Source organism: Pongo pygmaeus, chromosome 5, assembly GCF_028885625.2.
Source record: "Pongo pygmaeus isolate AG05252 chromosome 5, NHGRI_mPonPyg2-v2.0_pri, whole genome shotgun sequence".
NCBI lineage: Eukaryota > Metazoa > Chordata > Mammalia > Primates > Hominidae > Pongo > Pongo pygmaeus.
The window spans coordinates 25,285,212-25,306,995 of NC_072378.2; the positions used below are offsets into that span (position 1 = coordinate 25,285,212).

The 21,784-nt window shown below is 40.5% G+C and overlaps 1 protein-coding gene across 1 annotated transcript in view; it reads right to left on the reverse strand.

The window, feature by feature from the left end:
- The window catches only part of LOC129039569 (cytidine monophosphate-N-acetylneuraminic acid hydroxylase-like), a 129,601-nt gene extending 108,331 nt beyond the window's left edge, over window positions 1–21,270 (reverse strand). The window contains exon 1 of the mRNA XM_063665882.1: window positions 21,006–21,270. The gene's annotated coding sequence lies outside the window, so the exon portion shown is untranslated. The remainder of the gene's footprint in view (window positions 1–21,005) is intronic.
- Window positions 21,271–21,784: the final 514 nt, after the last annotated feature.

Here is a 21,784-nt window from a genome sequence, read left to right on the forward strand (position 1 = left end):
ATAAAAACAGAGGAGTTGAAGACTGACTACACTTATGAAATTAATAAAAATTTAAAAACTCAGTTTAGTTCTGGTAATATTTATCCATGTTTTACTTACAAACATAAAGGGTTGTATTTCTTTCTCATGTACACATTTGTTATAGCCATTATGAGTTAGATGTGTGCCTCTTTGGGTTTGGAAATTACTGAAGTTGCACATCTACAAGTACAACCCCAGAGACTGACATAATTCCAGATACCACTTCATATTTGAATAAAAATTAGCAATATGTTTGAGGAGATGAACGTGCTTTGATGTAATCCCCTGACAGGAAAGTTTAACAAATACGTTGGGCAAATTTTTCTCTGTTCTAAAATTTGTTTCAAATTTCTGTGATTGAATAATCCATAAAGATACTCAATTATCTTAAGTACCCATGTAATTTCTACCTGTGAGTAACTGATATGGTTTGGATATTTGTTCCTTCCAAATCTCATGTTGAAATGTGATCCCCAGTGTTGGAGGTGGGGCCAGGTGGAAGGTGTTTGGGTCATGGGGACAGATCCCTCATGAGTGGTGTGGTGCCCTAACTGCAGTAATGAATGAGTTCTCATTCTGTTCATTCACATAAGAGCTGGTTGTTTAAAAGAGCATGGCATTCCTCTCTCCCTCTCTTGCTCTCTCTCTCACCATGGGACCTGCCTGCTCCGCCATCATCTTCTGCCACGAGTAAAAGCTTCCTGAAGCCTCACCAGAAGCTGAACAGATAGATGCAGGTGCCATGCTTGAACAGCGTGCAGAACTGTGAGCTAATTAAACCTTTTTTCTTCATAAATTAGCCAGCCTCGGGTACTCCTTTATAGCAATGCAAAATGAACACTAACTATGAATGAGCATATCAAAAACCTTCTATAAAAACAGAGAATTTTGTCTACTATTTCTTAATTCATTTTGTGATCACTCACCTACTGCCTTACCATATCTGTCTATTGCTTACTAATGGTTTATATTCAGCTTTGTTGTTTAATGCTTTAGGCCTTTATCTGCTTTTCGTCAAAATTTCCTAAGAACAGTGACTTTATTTTGATTCATCTGTGTTGAGTCCAGCGTAGAAAAGGTAGCCGGTACTTACTTACCTGTTTTCCTGCTTCATGGAAGAATGCATGGATGAATGAATAAATGAGCTCCTGAAGAATGTGAACTAACTATATCTTCCACACAGTGGTGACTGGATCAACACTTCTGCCCTGAAGGAAAATATGAATCCTTATCTAAATTCAGAAATGTGGTTATGCCATGTTACTTCTCCACAATCAAAAATTCATAAGCAATCTTCATGTTTTAGAGATGCATGTTAACATTTATGAATGAAAATATTTAATGTTTGAGATTTTCCTCAAAATATTGGGGGTAGGGAAAATGAAGGAACGAGTACAGGTAGAGCTAAAACAAGGTAGACCATCAGTTGACAAAAGTTGAAGCTTGGTATGTATTTGAAAGTTTTCATAATGAAATTACATAGTGAACTTCACTCATCTAACCTGTTAATGGATGTTTATGTACCCATTCTAGTATGTTCTTCTCCCTGGAGAAGAGAGGTACTATTTATTGACTACCTACTCTTGGAATATTTGTCATGTTTTCTCACAGCTTTTTAACAAGTTTCATATATTTTGGGAATTCCCTACCATTGGAGTCCCTGCCTCTCCAGTACAGAAGTCAGAAACTCACCTATTTAACCTCGTTTGTGAGTGGGATATAGGTATGGGACCTGGACTCTGTTGATCACAGATACCTAGCTAAGTCATCAAATTAAAAGAGTGACATGAATAAGGAGGTGCTGGTAAGAATTATTTCTCACCAGGATGGAAAGGAAGCATTCAGCCTTCAGAGGCAGCACTTGCTGGGAGTCCAGCAGTTGCATCCCATGTTCAGGCCTGTGTCCGGGCCCTGAAGCCTTCCTTAATATAAACTGGGACATTGTTCCTGTTCCTCCACCTGGCATGGTTGTCCTGCCCTCAAGATTCTACTATTCTTCAACAAATTTCTTTACCGCTTACACTAACTGAAGTAGGTTTGTTTTTTGCTTTTATAACTAAGTACCTTGACTAATATATCTACCTTATACCACGTATTTGATATTTAGTATCTCATTTAAGCTAGAAAAAATAACTCATTGAGACTTGAAAAGAAAGTAAGGGCTATATTATGAAAAACCTTATTGGCCGAGCTCAGTGGTTTGAAACTTATTTTCCAAACCCAAATAGTTTAGAATGCCTCAGCACAAAGTAAAATCCTTACCCTGGCCACCAGGGTCATCCCTTACTCATGTGCCTGCTCCTTTCCCTACCGAGCAGTTTGTGTATGAGCATGCCCAACCCACTGGCTAACCAACCCACAATTTAACAGCTCTCTTCTTGCTGTTATGGAAACAGATCTACAGACCACTGAGGAAAGTCACTGCAACTACCTATGCTAATCACTTTTGTCCTTCATTTTAAACATAAATGAGCCCCTGTGGCAGGCAGAATAATGGTCCCACAAAGATTCCATGTCCTAATCCTAATCCCTGAAACCTGTGAATATATTATGTTACATAACAACAGGGAATTATGGTTGTTAATCAGCTGACCTTAAGATAGGGAAATTATTCTGGATTGTCTGGGTGGGCCCAGTGGAATCACAAGGGTCCATGAAAGTGGAAGAGGAAGAAAAGCAGGAGACTGGAATGATGCCATGTGAGATGGATTTGACCCTTCATTGCTGGCTATGATAATAGAGGAAGGGCCGTGATCCAAGCAGTATGGGCAGTCTCTAGACGCTAGAAAGGCAAGGAAATGAATTATTCCCTTAGGATCTCTAGAAAGGAATACAGCCTTGCCAACACCTTGATTTTAGCCCAGTGAGAGACATCTTGGATTTCTTACCTAAAAAATTGTAGGCCAGTAAATATACATTGTTTTAAATCGCCAAGTTTGTGGTAATTTGTCACAGCAACCACAGAAAACTAATACAGCCCCAAGGACAAAAACCATTAGCATGAGAGAATTAACATGATACATACATTAAATCTTGGAGAATGACTGAAATGAGACTTCTGATCTGTGAGATAATTATATTTAAGTATTACGATTGACTGTTGTTTCTATTTCCTAAAAAAAATAAAAATAAAGCTACTGCAGGTCAATAAAGTTATAGTAATGAACATAAAAAAGGAAAGATCTGGCATTGGCACTCAGCTAGTTGTGGGATCTAAGACTATCAACCTCTCTGAAGCATTGTTTTACCACGTGCAAAGTGAGGTTAATATCTGCCCTGGTTAATGCAGTGTTGATTGAATTAAATGTCTATACAGTAAGTGCTACACAAAAATAAGGTATTTTAAAATTATTATTATTGCTAGCTTATGGCTAAACCAATAGTGGGGAAACCACCTAAGCAATCATAGATTGCTGCTATTTAGTGACTATTCAGGTAACCTTATTATTACATTTCATACCGTACATTCAATAAATATTCTTGACAGGCATTCAATATAATGTTTAAAAGCTTAGGTTATGGATTCAGACAGACCTGAATTCTGTCTCTGAATGCCGTTAGGTAAATTACTTTAATTCCTCATCTCTAAAATGTGAATAATAGAATTGTTTTGAGAATTAAAGTGAGATAATGTCAACAAAGGACCTACCTCAGGGCCTAGTACATATCAAAGACTAAACTAAATGGCAGCTATCATTATTAATATATATTAATAATGAGCATGACATCAACCACTTTTGACCATTTAAGCAAGTTTTACACACATTCCATTTGATTATCACAGCCTCCCTTCAGAAAGCAGCATGGTAAATTTACACCCATGTTTCAGATAAGAAAAATTATGCACAGAGCTGGGTGCAGTTGCTCATGCTGTAATCCCAGCACTTCGGGAGGCTGAGGCAGGTGGATCACTTGAAGCCAGCAGTTTGGGACCAGCCCAGCCAACATGGCAAAACCCCCTCTCTACTAACAATATGAAAATAAGCCGGGCATGGTGGCCTATGCTACTAGTAATCCCAGCTACTTGGGAGGCTGAGGTGGGAGGATAGCTTGAGCCTAGGAGGCAGAGGCTGCTGTGAGCCAAGATGGCACCACGGCACTCCATCTCACTTTTGAGATGGCAAGACTCTGTCAAAAAAAAAAACAAAAACAAAAGAAAAAGAAAAGAAAAATCGTGCACAGAAAGAAAATATACCTTGTTTTAAGTAAAGTAGAGCAAGAACTAGTTCCACCTGAAAAGACTATGGGGAACTACAATAGCTAGAACAGTCTAGGAAGCAATTTCCTTTTGCGCAAATCAATGATGCTAGAAGACCAGCAGGAAATAATGAGAATCTCCAATATATTTTACTCTTAAATAGTATTCAGTAGGAAGACAGTGGGATACTAGAGAAGCAGAATTCAGGTAGATTTAAAAGAGCCAAACTTCATGCCTGTAATCCCAGCACTTTGGGAGACTGAGATGGGTGAATCTCTTGAATCCAGGAGTTTGAGACTAGCCTGGGCAACGTGGCAAATGGCTGTCTCTACAAAAAATACAAAACTTAGCTGGGAATGGTGGTGTGCACCTGCATTCCCAGCTACTCAGGAGGCTGAGGTGGGAGGATCACTTGAGCCCAGGAGGTCAAGGCTGAAATGAGCCATGAGCACACCACGGCACTCCAGCCTGGGTGATGGAGTGAGACCCTGTCTCATTAAAAATAAATAAATAAATAAATAAAGAGCCAGGCATGGTGGTTCACACCTGTAATCCCAGCACTTTGGGAGGCCGAGGTGGGTGGATCAGTTGAGGTCAGGAGTTCGAGACCAGCCTGGCCAACATGGTGAAACCCCGTCCCTACTTGAAAAAAATAAATAAATAAATTAGCCAGGCATGGTGGCATGCGCCTGTAATCCCAGCTACTCAGGAGGCTGAGGCAGGAGAATCACTTGAACCCGGGAGGCAGAGGTTGCAGTGAGCCGAGATTGCGCCACTGCACTCCAGTCTGGGCAACAGAGTGACACCCAGTCTCAAAAAAAAAAAAAAAGAAAGAAAGAAAGAAAGAAAAGAAAAGTAAAAGAGCCAAACTTAGGAAGTGGAGATATTCTGTTGTTGGCCATTCAAAGGAGGGAGGTCAAAAGAGGAAAAATCCCCTGCCAAGTATGTTTAGATTTTAGAGGATACACCATGATAGGATCTACAAGAGGAATTGGAGCCATTACAAAATAAACATCTGTATATATTCCTCATTATCCAACAGAAAAGCATAGGAGAAAAACAAATCTTATGTGTAATCACTTGAAATAAGACATTTGGAATGTTGCTCAGTGGTTCCTATTATCTCATGGGAAAGTTTTCCGTGAGTTGTTTGGCTTTTCACCAGCTAAAAATAGTAAAATTCAAATAACAAAAATCATTTTGCAAGGAAAGGGTGAACTACATTGGAAGGATCTTTCTTTTAAAGATGGGATGGAGAAACGGGCCGGTGGTTCAGAACACTATATATGTCGAGCAGCTACTAAGCATGATACTAATGATTTTTTTTCTTCATCTTTTTTCTCTTCTCCTTCCCCCCTTCTTTATTTCTGTCTTCCTTCTCTTTTTCCTACTTTGTCTTCCTTCCCTCTCTGTCTTCCATTCTCAATGAAATAACTCAGCATTCTGTCAACTATCAGAAATCAGCTCAAGCACAGCCATCTACTTTGAGAAGTCTTTTCAGCACCTGGTATGTAACTCCATTGTACTCTTAGCATACATCATCTTTAACATTTTGTTTCATTCCATAATAAAGTAATATGGCCAGGCACCGTGGCTCACACCTGTAATCCCAACACTTTGGGAAGCCAAGGCGGGAGGATCTCTTGAGCCCAGGAGTTTGAAACCAACCTGGGCAACAAAGTGAGACCCCCATATCTCTACAAAAAAGTCAAAAAATTAGCTAGATGTGGTGGCATGTGCCTGTGGTCCCAGCTTCTGGGGAGCCTAAGGTGGGAGGATTACTTGAGCCCAGGAGGTCAAGCCTGCAGTGAACCATAATCGCACCATTGCACTCCAGCCTGAGTGACACAGTGAGACCTTGTATCAATGAATAAATATATGTGACCTATATGTCCAACAATAGGAAAATAGTTAAATATATTAAAAATACATATTTTGGAGAATATTTAATGTTATGAGGAAGTGTTATGTGAAAAAGCAGAATTTAAACTGTATATATTTGTGCATGTATTTAAAAAGTGAGAGGAATACACATCAAATTGTTCATTGTGATTATTTCTTTAAGAGGATGGATGGAATAGAAAGAAGTAACTTTTATATTTAATTCATTCACTTTTAAATTGGTTGAAGGTCCCCCCCGCCCCCGCGATAAATATATATTGCTTTTGGATTCTAAAACAAAACTGCTAGAAAAATAGGTGAAAAAAGTCTTAATATATTAACAAGTCAAACCTAGCAATATGTTAAAAAGAATACATTGAGAGCAGTTGCGGATTTTCCTAGAGATGCAAGTTTAGTTTATTGTTTGAAAAAAAATGAAATTCACTATATTAACAGAATAAAGGAGATAATAAAAATCATTTTAGTAGGTACAGAAAAGGCCATTTGGCAAAATTCATTATTATTTTATCGTGAATTTTTAGAAAAGTCTCAGTAAGTTTAGAATTGGAAGGAACTTTCTCAATCTGATAAAGAACATTTACAAAATACTTATATTTAACATCATATGAAGTGGTGGAATAAATGTTTCCCCCTAAGATAAAAAGAAAAAGCAAAGATGTCTATTCTCAACGCTTCTAATCAACATTGTAGAAAATTCCAAGTAATCAGCAAAACAACTATTAGAATAAATGAGTTTAGCAAAGCTGCAAGATGCAAGTTAGTATAAAAAGCAATTATGTTTTTATATACTAGCAGAAAATGATTTGAAATAAATTTTATTTTCAATATCAAAAAATTAGATGTTTAAAAATAAATTTAACAAAGGATGTGCAAAACCTCTACATTGAAAACTGTAAAACATTGCTGAAGGACAATGAAGAAAACTGAAGTAAATGGAGAAATACATCTGTTCATAGATGGAAGGCTCAATGTTTTTAAGATGTCAATTCTCCTCAAATTTACCTGTAGATTCAATGGCAACCCAAATCATAATCCTGAAAGGTGCTTTCAAAGAAATTGACAAGCTGATTCTAAAATTTACACGTAAATGAAAAGGACCCAAAATAGCCAAATACATCTTGTAAAAGAGGAACAAACTTGAAGGGCTGATACTGTCTATCTCTATGATTTACTATACAGTGTGGTAATCAAGACAGTGTGGTACCAGCATAAAAAACAGACAAGTAGATAAATAGAACAGAGCTTAGAAGTAGATTCATATTTATATGGTCAACTAATTTTCAACAACAAAAGTATCAAAGCAATCTTATGCAAAAAGAAGTCTTTTCATCAAATGGTACCAAAACAACTGAAAATCCAAATTGGAAAACAAATTAACCTTGACCTTTATCCCACACCTGCACAAAAGTCAACTCAAAATGGATCACAGGTCTAAACAAAGAATAAAACTATGAAACTTCTGGAAGAATGTATTTATGGCTTGGGAGTAGGCAAAAGTTTCTTGGAAAGGACAAAGAAGGCCATAACCATAAAAAAATTGATAAATTAGACTTTATCCAAATTAAAAGCTGCTCCTAATCCAAATACACCATTAAAAAAAATAGACAAACTCCAGACCAAGAGAAAATATTCTCAAAACTAAAGTGTGACATAGGACTAATAATTGGAATAGATAAGGAACTCCTACAACTCAATTTCTTTAAAAGGTTCAAACCACTCAATTAAATAAGGGGCAATATATTTGAACAGATATTTTACAAATGAAGATCTACTAATGGCAAATAAACACATGAAAAAGTATTTAATATCATTAGCCATCAGAGATTAATGATCAGAGCCCAAAAAACCCACAGATTTAAACTACAATAAGGTACTATTACACACCCATCAGAATGGTTAAAATTGAAGACTTTAACACCAAATGCTGGCAAAAATATATATCAATAGCAACTCTGATGCATTATGGATAAAAGTGTAAAATACATAGCCACTTTCCAAAAATGTCTGGCAGTTTCTCATAAAATTAAACATATACTGAAACCATAACCCAGCAATTTCACTCCTAGGTATTTATTCAAGAGAAATCAAAGCAGATGTGAACAGGCAGAAGGAAAAAAAAAAAAATCAGTGGAAGATAGTACTTTCAAAATTTTCAAATCTAAAATAAAAGTGAACAGAGATGAAGGGACTTATGAAGCAGATTAATACATGCATTATGAGAATCCAAGGAGAAGAAAGAGACAGTGAGATTATATGCAGAAATAATGACTAAAAAAAATCCCAAATACAATGAAAGACATTAATATACAAATCCAAGAAACTCAACTTCCAAAGTGGTCCACTCCAAAACACATTATAATCAAACTGTTAAAGACAGAATTGAGAGAAGAGAGAAGCAACTCATCACATACAAGCAATCTTCAAAAATACTATCAACCAATTTTTCAGCAGATACTTTGGAGGACAAAATGTAGTGGGATAAAGTGCTGAAAGAAAATGTCAGCTGAGAATTCTGCATCTGGCCAAACAGTCTTTCAAAATGAGGAAAAAGTTAAGACATTCACAGATAACCAGAAACCTGGGAAATTCCTTACCACTAGACCTGCCTTATAAAAAATGTTAATGGTAGTCCTTCAGGTAGAAATGCAAGGACACTTACAGTAACTCATACCCACAGGAAGATATGAAGATCTTCAGCAAAAATAAATACATGGACTAATATAAAAAAAAGATCAGCCGGGTGATTACGGCCACTTGTAATCCCAGCTACTCAGGGCACTGAGACAAGATCAGCTTGAGATCAGCTGGGCAACATAGCAAGACAGTGTGGTACCAGCATAAAAAAAAGACTCATGCGCGCGCACACACACACACACACACACACACACACACACACACATACATGAGAGAGGTTAATATATATATATACATATATATGAAAGGTAATAAAAGAAAAGCAACAAAATTACAAAAGCAGCAATAAAAATTTTGCAAACTGGGTCTCTCACTACAGCCAGAGCTCCAGGTCTCCTCTTCACTGCTGTGTCCTCTGCTCCTAGAGGTGCAGCTTCTGTGGCCCTGTGACCTGCAGGTATTGGGAGATCCACAGCTAAGATGTCAGGACCCCCCTGGAAGCCTAGAAATGTGTACATTTTTTATTCCATGTTTTAATTAATCATTTTTTGACAACACATTGGATGGCATATTTAAAAAGATGTGTTTAGGGAGGGGCCAAGAGAGCCAAATAGAAATAACTCCAGTCTGCAGCTCCCAGTGAGACCAATGCAGAAGGTGGGTGCATTTCCAACTGAGGTACCCAGTTCATCTCACTGGGACTGGTTAGGTATTGGGTGCAACCCACGGATAGCAAGCAGAAGCAAGCTGAAGTGTCACTTCACCCGGAAAGTGCAAGAAGCCAGGGGACCTCCCTCCTCAAGCCAAGGGAAGCCGTGAGGGACTGTGCTACCAAGACTGGGTAGTGCATTTTTCTCATGGTTTTTGCAACCCACAGATCAGGAGGTTCCCTCGTGTGCCTACACCACCAGGGCACTGGGTTTCAAGCCCAAAACTGGGTGGCTGTTTGGGCAGACACCAGGCTAACTGCAGGAGTTTTTTCACACCCCAGTGGCGCCAGGAACCCCAGCAAGACAGAACCATTCACTCCCCTGGAAAGGCAGCTGAAGCCAGGGAGCCAAGTGGTCTGGCTCAGCAGGTCCCATTCTCAAGGAGCCCAGCAAGCTAAGAACCACTGGCTTGAAATCCTTATTGCCAGCACAGCAGTCTGAAGTTGACCTGGGACAATCAAGCTTGGTAGGGGGAGGGGCATCTGCTATTATGAGGCTTTAGTCTGCCGTTTTCCCCTGACAGTGCTAAGGAGGCTGGGAGGTATGGACTGGGCAGAATTCACCACAGCACAGCAAAGATGTGGCCAGACTGCTTCCCTAGATTCCTCCTCACTGGGCAGGGAATCTCTGAAGGAAAAGCAGCAGCCGCAGTCAGGGGATTACAGATAAAACTCTCATCTCCATGGGACAGAGCACCTGGGGGAAGGGCAGCTGCGGGGCAGCTTCAACGAATTTAATTTTTCCTGCCTGCTAACTCTGAAGAGAGCAGCTGATCCTGACAAGGGGGATTCTCCCAGCACAGTGCACCAGCTCTGCAAAGGGACAGCCTGCCTCCTCAGGTGGGTCCCTGACCCCCGTGCCTCCTGACTGAGAGAGACCTTCCAACAGGGGTCGACAGACACCTCATGCAGGAGAGCTCTGGCTGGCATCAGGCCAGTGCCCCTCTGGGACAAAGCTTCCAGAGGAAGGAGCAGGCAGCAATCTTTGCTGTTCTGCAGCCTCCACTGGTGATACCCAGGAAAACAGGGTCTGGAGTGGACCTCCAGCAAACAGCAGCAGACTTACAGAAGAGGGGCCTGTTAGAAGAAAAACTAATACACAGAAAGCAACAACATCAACATCAACAAAAAAGAACCCCACACAGAAACCCAATCCAAAGGTCATCATCCCCAAAGATCGAAGGTAAATAAATCCACAAAGATGAGGAAAAACCAGCACAAAAATGCTGAAAATTCTAAAAACCAGAATGCCTCTTCTCCAAATGATCACAACTCCTTTCTAGCAAGGACACAAACTGGATAGAGGATGAAATTGATGAATTGACAGAAGTAGGCTTCAGAAGGTGGGTAATAAACTCTCTGAGCTAAAGGAGTATGTTCTAACCCAATGCAAGGAAGCTAAGAACCTTGACAAAAGATTACAGGAACTGCTAACTAGAATAACCAGTTTAAAGAAGAACATAAATTGACCTGATGGAGCTGAAAAACACAGCATGACAACTTTGTGAAGCATTCCCAAGTATCAATAGCCAAATCCATCAAGCGGAAGAAAGGGTATCAGAGATTGAAGATCACCTTACTAAAATAAGGCGTAAAGACAAGATTAGAAAAAAAAAAAAAAGGAATGAAAAGGAACAAACAAAGCCTCCAAGAAATATGGTACTAGGTGGAAAAGACCAAACCTATGATTAACTGGTGTACCTGAAAGTGACGGGGAGAATGGAACCAAGTTGGAAAACACACTTCAGGATATTATCCAGGAGAACTTCCCCAACCTAGCAAGATAGGCCAACATTCAAATTCAGGAAATACAGAGAACACCACTAAGATACTTCTCAAGAAGAGCAACCCCAAGACACATAATTGCAGATTCTCCAAGGTTGAAACAAAAGAAAAAATGATAAGGGCAGCCAGAGAGAAAGGTCAAGTTACCTACAAAGGGAAGCTCATTAGACTAACAGCTGATCTCTCTGTAGAAACCCTACAAACCAGAAGAGGGTAGGGGCCAATATTCAACATTCTGAAAGAATTTTCAATCCAGAATTTCATATCCAGTCAAACTAAGCTTCATAAGTGAAGGATAAATAAAATCCTTTCCACACAAGCCAATGCTGAGGGATTTTGTCACCACTAGGCCTGCCTTACAAGAGTTCCTGAAGGAAGCACTAAATATGGAAAGGAAAAACCAGTACCAGCCACTGCAAAAACATATCAAAATATAAAGACCAATGACATTGTGAAGAAACTGCATCAACTAATGTGCAAAATAACCAGCTAGCATCATGATGACAGGATCAAATTTATACATAACAATATTAACCTTAAATGTAAATGGGCTAAATGCCCTAATTAAAAGACACAGACTGGCAATTGGGTAAGGAGTTAAGACCTATTGGTGTGCTGCATTCAGGAGACCCATCTCACATGCAAAGACACATATAGGCTCAAAATAAAGGGATAGAGGAATATTTACCAAGCAAATGGAAAGCAAATAAACAACAGGGGTTGCAATCCTGGTTTCTGATAAAACAGACTTTAAACCAACAAAGATCAAAAAGGACAATGAAGGGCATTACACAATGGTAAAGGGATCAATGCAACAAGAAGAGCTAACTGTCCTAAATATATATGCACCCAATACAGGAGCACCCAGATTCATAAACCAAGTTCTTAGAGACCTATAAAGAGACTTAGACTCCCACACAATAATGGTGGGAAACTTTAACACTCCACTGTCAATATTAGATGGCTCAACAAGACAGAAAATTAACAAGGATATTCAGGACTTGAACTCAGCTCTGGACCAAGTGGACCTAATAGACATCTACAGAACTCTCCACCCCAACAAAATATACGTTCTTCTCAGTACCACATGGCACTTATTCTAAACTTGATGACATAATTGGAAGTAAAACACTCCTCAGCAAATGCAAAAGAACAGAAATCATAACAAACAGTCTCTCAGACCACAGAGCAGTCAGATTAGAACTCAGGATTAAAAAACTCACTCAAAACCACATGACCACATGGAAACTGAACAACTTGCTGTTGAATGACTACTGGGTAAATAATGAAATGAAGGCAGAAATAACAAAGTTCTTTAAAACCAATGAGAACAAAGAGACAACGTACCAGAATCACTGGGACACAGCTAAAGCAGTGTTAAGAGGGAAATTTATAGAACTAAATGCCCACATCAGAAAGCAGGAAAGATCTAAAATTGACACCTAACATCACAATTAAAAGAACCAGAGAAGCAAGAGCAAACAAATTCAAAAGCTAGCAGGAGACAAGAAATAACTAAGATCAGAACAGAACTGAGAGAGATAGAGACATAAAAAACCCTTAAAAAAAAAAAAATCAGTGAATCCAAGAGCTGTTTTTTTTTGAAAAGATTAACAAAATAGATGGACTGCTAGCTAGACTAATAAAGGAGAAAAGAAATAATCAAATAGACACAATAAAAAATGATAAAGGGGATATCACCACTGACCCCACAGAAATACAAACTACCATCAGAGAATACTATTAACTATAAACACCTCTACACAAACCAGAAAATCTAGAAGAAATAGATAAATTCCTGGACACATACACCCTCCCGGGACTAAACAAGGAAGAAGTTGAATCCCTGAATAGATCAATAACAAGTTCTGAAATTGAGGCAGTAATGAATACCTTCCCAAACAAAGCCCAGGACCAGACGGATTCACAGCTGAATTCTACCAGAGGCACAAAGAGGAGCTGGTACCATTCCTTCTGAAACTATTCCAAACAATAGAAAAAGAAGGACTCCTCCCTTACTCATTTTATAAGGCCAGCATCATCCTGATACCATCACCTGGAAGACATACAACAAAAAAAGAAAATTATAGGCCAATATCCCTGATGAACATTGATGAGAAAATCCTCAATAAAATACTGGCAAACCTAATCCAGCAGCCATCAAAAAGCTTATCCACCATGATCAAGTCAGCTTCATCCCTGGGACGCAAGGCTGGTTCAACATGCACAAATCAATAAACATAATCTGTCGCATAAACACAACCAATGACAAAACCACATGATTATCTCAATAGATGCAGCAAATGGCTTTGATAAAATTCAACATCCCTTCATGCTAAAAACTCTCAATAAACTGGGTATTGATGGAACATCTCAAAATAATAAGAGCTATTTATGGTAAATCTATAGCCAATATCATACTGAATGGGCAAAAGCTGAAGCATTCCCTTTGAAAACCGGTACAAGACAAGGATGCCCTCTCTCACCACTCCTATTCAACATAGTATTGGAAGTTCTGGCCAGGGAAATCAGGCAAGAGAGAGAAATAAAGGGTATTCAAATAGGAAGAGAGGAAGTCAAATTATCTCTGTTTGCAGATGACATGATTGTATATTTAGAAAACCCCATCATCTCAGCCCAAAATCTCCTTAAGCTGATAAGCAACTTCAGCAAAGTCTCAGGATACAAAGTTAATGTGCAGAAATCACAAGCATACACCGATAACAGACAAGCAGAGAGCCAAATCATGAGTGAACTCCCATTCACAATTGCTACAAAGAGAATAAAGTACTTAAGAATGTAACTTACAAGGGACATGAAGGACCTCTTCAAGGAGAACTACAAACCACTGCTCAAGGAAATAAGAGAGTAAACAAACAAATGGAAAAATATTCCATGCTCATGGATAAGAAGAATCAATATTGTGACAATGGCCATATAGCCCAAAGTAATTTATAGATTCAATGCTATTCGCATCAAGCTACCATTGACTTCCTTTGCAGAATTAGAAAAAACTACATTAAATTTCATATGGAACCAAAAGAGCCCATATAGCCAAGACAATCCTAAGCAAAAAGAACAAAGCTGGAGGCATTACACTACCTGACTTCAAACTATACTACAAGGCTACAGTAACCAAAACAGCATGGTACTGGTATCAAAACATATATATAGACCAATGGAACAGAACAGAGACCTCAGAAATAACACCACACAACTACAGCTATCTGATCTTTGACAAACCTGACAAAAAGAAGCAGTGGGGAAAGGAGTCCCTATTTAATAAATAGTGCTGGGAAAACTGGCTAGCCATATGCAGAAAACACAAACTGGACCCCTTCCTTACACCTTATATGAAAACTAACTCAAGATGGATTAAAGATTTACATGTAAAACCCAAAACCATTAAAACCCTAGAAGAAAACCTAGGCAATACCCTTCAGGACATAGGCATGGGCAAAGACTTTCTGACTCAAACACCAAAAGCAATTGTGACAAAAGCCAAAATTGACAAATGGGATCTAATTAAACTAAGGAGCTTCTTCTCAGCAAAAGAAACTATCATCAGAGTGAACAGGCAACCTATGGAATGGGAGAAAAATTTGCAATCTACCCACTTGACAAATGTCTAAACAAGGAACTTAAATTAACAAGAAAAGAACAAACAACCCCATCAAAAAGTGGATGGAGGATATGAACAGATACTTTTCAAAAGAAGACATTTATGCAGCCAACAAACATATTTAAAAAAACCTCATCATCACTGGTCATTAGAGAAATGCAAATCAAAACCACAATGAGATACCATCTCACACCAGTTAGAATGACGATCATTTAAAATTCAGGAAACAACAGATGCTGGCGAGGCTGTGGAAAAATAGGAAGGCTTTTACACTGTTGGTGGGAGTATAAATTAGTTCAACCATTGTGGAAGACGGTGTGGTGATTCCTCAAGGATCTAGAATCAGAAATACCATTTGACCCAGCAATCCCATTACTGGGTATATACACAAAGGATTACAAATCATTCTGCTATAAAGACACATGTACATGCATGTTTATTGCAGCACTATTTACAACAGCAAAGACTTAGAACCAACCCAAATTCCCATCAGTGATAGACTGGATAAAGAAAATGTGGCACACATACACTGTGGAATACTACGCAGCCATAAAAAAGAATGAATCCATGTCCTTTGCAGGGACATGGATGAAGCTGGAAACCATCATTCTCAGCAAAGTAACACAGAAACAGAAAACTAAACACGGCATGTTCTCACTCATAAGTGGGAGTTGAACAGTGAGAACACATGGACGAAGGGAGGGGAACATCACACACCAAGGCCTGTCAGGGGGTGGGGTGCAAGGGGAGTGACAGCATTAGGACAAATACCTAATGCATGTGGGACTTAAAACCTAGATGATGGGTTGATAGGTGCAGCAAACCACCATGGCACATGCATTCCTATGTAGCCAACCTGCATGTTCTGCACATGTATCCCAGAACTTAAAGTAAAATAAAAAAAAAAATTTAAATTTTTCAGATTGACCAAGGGTTTGAAAAAAATCAGTCTTATTGTAATTTTGGTTTGTAACACCACTTTTTATTCTCTACAGGATTTAAAAGCCAAATGCATAAAAATTAATTATAAATCTATATTAATGGGTATACAATGTATAAAGATGTAATTTGTGATATCAGTAACATAAAGGTGGGATGAAATTGTATAGGAATATAGTTTTTGTATATGACTGAAGTTAAATTATCAATTCAAAGTAGATCATTATAACTTTAGCATATTACACGTAAACCCCATAGTGATCACAAAGAAATTATCTACAGAAAACACACAAATGAAATGAAAAGTTAATCAAAATGAGTCCAGCTCAGAAAAAATAAAGACAAAGAAAGGCAGTAACAGAAGGAATGGGAAACAAAGCTATGATGTACAGAAAATAAATTTTAAAAAGGTAAAAGTAAGTTCTTACCTATCAATAATTACAAGCTACAACATGGTTAAATCTTGAAAACTTTATACTAAATGAAATAAGCTAGACAAAAGAGTAAATATTATATGGTCCCACTTAAATGAGGTATCTAGAAGTATCAAACTGGTAGAGAAAGAAAATATAATAGTGGTTACCAGGGTGGGAGAACAGGGAGTTTCAGTTTTGGATAATAAAAATGTTTTGGAGATGGCATGTAGTGATGGTTGCACAACAATGTAAATATAGTTAATTCTACCAAATTTCACACTCAAAAAGGGTTAAAATAACATTTATAAGTATTTTACAACTTTTTTTTAATTAGTACCTTGGAAATTAAACTAACTGCTTCCCCACTTTCATTGGCACATGACTTTTTTCCACTCATGTTTTCAACTTGTTGAGACTACTTCCTAGTAGAGTAGGTAGATTCTAATGTTCTGATACAGGGGGGAATTATAGGACCAAGAGGACAAATAAAAAAAATGACATAATCAGAACACAAAAAAAGTCCTGAAACATTCATGATGTTGAAAACATGAGAACCATGAAACGGAATAATGGAGTTGTGACTACATCTAATAAAGCACCCACTGAATCACTGAATACTGTTTTCCTTGCCCAAAGCATTCACTTTTTCATCAGGAAGACATATTAAAGATGGCTTTAAATAATTATCTGAGGTTACTGGACAGAAAAATCACATCAACATGACTTTTTATTATTTACTTCACTGCCAAGTCATTGGCAAGCTTTGAAAAAGCTAAGTCTACAATTTGTCATTATTGATACCTGCATAATAGCCCACATTTTTGTTCCTTTTTAGTTAACTATTTCGGTTGAATCCAGGTTTTTAGAAACTATTATTGATACAAATAATCCTGCTCTAAACAAAAAATTCTAAATATATTTTAGCCATACATATAACATGGTCTCAGATTCGTATGTAAACAAGAAAAACTATACCTACATACATAGTCATTGTCTCCTAATACTTTTTTTTTTTTTTTTGAGACACCCTCTGCCTTTTTTTTTTTTTTTTTTTGAGACCCTCTGAGTCTCGCTCTGTCACCCAGGTTGGAGCGCACTGGTGCGATTTCAGCCCACTGCAACCTCCGCCTCGCAGGCTCAAGTGATCCTCCCACCTCAGCCTCCCGAGTAGCTGGGACTACTGGTGTACACCACCACACCCGGCTAACTTTTGTATTTTTTAATGGGAGTCAGGGTTTCACCATGTTGCCCAAGCTGGTCTTGAGCTCCTGAGCTCAAACTGTCCACCCTCTTGGCCTCCCAAAGAGTTGGGATTTCAGGCCTGAGCCACCACACCCGACCCTCCCAATACTCTTTCCGTCTGTCACCATTGTGTAGTAGCTATGTGGTTTTAATGGGACTGACAACCTCCTCAGCCAATCAGGGTAGTCCCATCCCCCCTGCCATATTGATTAATTTACACAGTCCTACCCAAGCTAGTCAGGGCATGGAATTCCCCCAGCCCCCGGGATTGACGTAGAAGTGCGCACCTGACCCAAGATACTCTGAGAAGCTCAAAAAATTTTCACAATAGCTCTGAGAGGTCTGTCTCTGGATGTGAACAAGGATGCATGAAGCCCCAGATGTTACTGGCAGCCATCCTGTGACCACAGAAACGGACTAGAGAATAAAGATTGCACACAAGGGAGAACAAAGCTCAAATTCTCACAGAGAAATAAAGTCAGAATTCAGATTAAACCAATCGGCCTTAACTGGACTTAAGTTTTTTTGTACATAAAGATGAATGTAGAAAATAATGCAATGAGGCCGGGCGCGGTGGCTCACGCCTGTAATCCCAGCACTTTGGGAGGCCGAGATGGGTGGATCACGACATCAGGAGATCGAGACCATCCTGGCTAACATGGTGAAACCCTGTCTCTACTAAAAAATACAAAAAATTAGCCGAGCGTGGTGGCGGGCACCAGTAGTCCCAGCTACTCGGGAGGCTGAGGCAGGAGAATGGTGGGAACCCGGGAGGCAGAACTTGCAGCGAGCCGAGATCACACCACTGCCCTCCAGCCTGGGTGACAGAGCGAGACTCCGTCTCGAAAAAAAAAAAAGAAAAAAGAAAATAATGCAACGAACATCCCTGAACCTCCATTGTGTTTTATCATATTTTAGTATTTTGCCTATTTGCCTCAGGAATAGGAGTTTGGGGAGTTTTAAGGTTTTGTGTTTTGTTTGTTTTCTCTTGCTTTGTTTTGGAGACAGAGTCTCCCACTGTTGCCCAGACTGGAGTGTAGTGGCGCAATCACAGCTCACTGCAACCTTCCCCTCAGGCTCATTCTTGTGCCTCAGCCTCCCGAGTAGCTGGGATTACAGGCCTGCAAGGCCTGCACCCTGCCCGGATAATTTTTGCCTTTTTAGTAGAGACGGGGTTTCATCATGTTGACCTGGATGGTCTTGAACTCCTGGCCTCAAGTGATCGCCCACCTCAGCCTCCCAAAGTGCTGGGAGTACAGGCGTGAGTGACCGCACCCAGCCTTTGATTGCCTTTTCTAATCAATATACAAAACCACTATGGATTTTTGTACATTGGTCAATATAGAAATGCTGTTGAGGCCTCTTATTAATTCTGTTTATAATATTTTTTGGATTTTCTAATAATCATGTTTATGTAAATTAGTTTATTCTCTTCCTTATTATTACACACTTGATATTGGATATGTCTTGCTCACCACTTCTGACCTCTTTGCCACCCAGGTGCAAGCTGATGGTAACCTCACTGTGTCCTGGAAATTCTTCCTGCCCTGGAAATTTGCTCAGCAGCACTCAGACAGAGACAACCCAGAAGTGGGGTAGGGGAGGGAGAGTTAATGCTTAATGAGGAAATCCTTGACAGATGGGGAATAGGGACAAGTGGAAAAGTGCTTTCCCCTTTATTCCCCTATGCAGACAGTTCTGAGATGCATTTCATAAGGCTTCTGAGCAAGTCCTATGAGCTCAAGCAACCAGTGTCTATAGTAGACACTAGTTTTTCAGGTCTATTTCTTTTTCAGGTCTCACTACATTAATCAAATTCTCTCTACAATGTTGACTGACGTGGGGATAGCAGGCATGTTTGTCTTATTTTTGGCTTTAATAGGAATGCCTCTAAAGAGGTATATGGAATCAGCCAATCAGGGTAGATTGGATATCCGCGTCCTCATGTGCATGCTCACCAAAGGGCAACCCCTACAGGTAGATAAAAATCACATTCCTGGCCGGGTGCGGTGGTTCACGCCTATAATCCCAGCACTTTGGGAGGCTGAGGTGGGCGGATCACCTGAGGTCAGGAGTTCAAGACCAGCCTGGCCAATATGGTGAAACCCTGTCTCTACTCAAAATACAAAAATTAGTCGGGTGTGGTGGCACACATCTGTAATCCCAGCTACTTGGGAGGCTGAGGCAGGAGAATTGCTTGAACCCAATAGGCAGAAGATGCAGTGAGCTGAGATCATGCCATTGCACTCCAGCCTGAGCAGCAAGAGTGAAACTCTGTCTCAAAGAAAAAACAAAAATCACATTCCTTCAGTCAGCCTCTTTCCCAAATGCAAAGTGGCTGTATTGGCAGGGATCAATAATGTGAGTTCCCCTCTCTGAGGCCTGCTACCAACATTACCAGATGTGGGATCTTCCAACAGCAGAGACCAAAGCTGAGTCTCCAATATAGCACCATTCCCCAGGGAAAATCAGCCAAACACCTGGTGACAGATTGATTACATCAGGCCCCTTACATCATAGAGAGAGAACTGATTTGTCCTCCTTGGAATAGACACTATTCTGAATATGGATTAGCTCTCCCTAGCCAGCACCATCTGCACTCACAAAACAGCACAGTGATGGACTGATGCCCTAGAAATTCACTGGCCTTACCAGGTAACCCATGACCACGCAACATGTGGGTCATGGTAACAAGCTGGTAAGGGGCTTACCAAAAACTCAGCTACAGATGGTACCAATTAGGGGACAACATCCTAAAAGGATAGATTCTATCTTACATAATGCCAGAGGGAGAGAGAGGGAGAGAGAGGGAGAGAGAGGGAGAGAGAGGGAGAGAGAGGGAGAGAGAGGGAGAGAGAGGGAGAGAGAGGGAGAGAGAGGGAGAGAGAGGGAGAGAAGGGGAGGGGGAGGGAGGGGGAGGGAGGGGGAGGGAGGGGGAGGGAGGGGGAGGGAGGGGGAGGGAGGGGGAGGGAGGGGGAGGGAGGGGGAGGGAGGGGGAGAGGGATTGATACATGGGTACTGTTTCTTCCACCAGCCCAGGATCAAGGAATGGTCGTGAGGTGATTCCCCTTATTATTTCATAGATAACAACTCAATTGCAGGACTTTTGCTTCCTGTCCCCACAACTCTGAGCCCTGCTGGCTGTGGGTCTTAGTGCCAACAACAATGGGGCCCGTGAATTGGCAGCTGAAACAAGCGCCTGGCCTTTTGGGGCTTCTCCTGCCACTGAAACAAAGAAGAACAGTTCTCAATTGCTGCAGCCATAGATCCTGATTACAAAAGGGAAATTAGATTGCTACTAAACAACAGGGCTAGGGAAGTCTGTGTCTAAACCCAGGAGATTCTCTGAGATGCCGCTTAATATCTCCATGTCCCATACTAAAAGTCAATGGAACGTGCAGGGGGCGGCCTGAGAATCCAGAACATGTCCTGCTCCCCACCACCCCCACCCCACTCCCTCCCAGGGAGGTAGCGGACGCTGGAGCTGCTTAGGCCAGAAGCCCAGGGGCAGGGGCATGGTGGGGGCGCCTTTCTCACCCCGAGAGAACGCAGCGGTGGTCACGGGGAGGGGCGCCACCATGCAGCACCCAGGCCTGGATTCCAGCTAGCAGTATCAGCCTTCTCTCACTTTCGAGCAGCGACACCGCGGGTGTAGACCGTCTCAGGTGCGTCTTCGTTCAGATCTACTGTCCTCAGCCCCAGCTTGGGCTCGCCCTCAGCCTGCTGGAGCTGTTGGATGTGATCAGGCCTCGAGGCACCCTGGCCTCACCGCCTCCCCCCCCCGCCCCCACCCGCGAAGACCGAGGGAAAGCAGACGCGTCTCCGCGGCAACCCGGAGCCTGCAGCCCGCAGGGAGCCCGCAGCCCGCAGGGAGCCCGCAGCCCGCAGGGACCCCACCGCCCCAGGTGCAGGCGGGTACACGCCACTGGCAGAAAACATCACACCAAACCAGTCTGAGGGAGTCAAAGCAAACTATAATATTTCAGGCGTCAGAGACTCTCCTATTACAGAATTTGCCTGTTTGGATAGCATGACACCTTTTCCACAAGATTTTATTAATAAGCTGAACAAACAGTTTATAGGCTCAGTATCACACACCTGAGAAAAGAGTTTTCTTAACGTTACATTAAAATCCTTCCCAGCTAACAGAAATAGAGGCCAGAATACCATAGAGCAAAACTCAGAAAGCCTGAACACGGAAGGAAACTTCATATATCAGGCTCCGAATGGCTTGGTATTAGTTATCCCTATAAATCTTTTGTGTTTCTACTATAAAATATTCTCCGGGGTTTCTGCTTCTGATGTCAACATCAGAG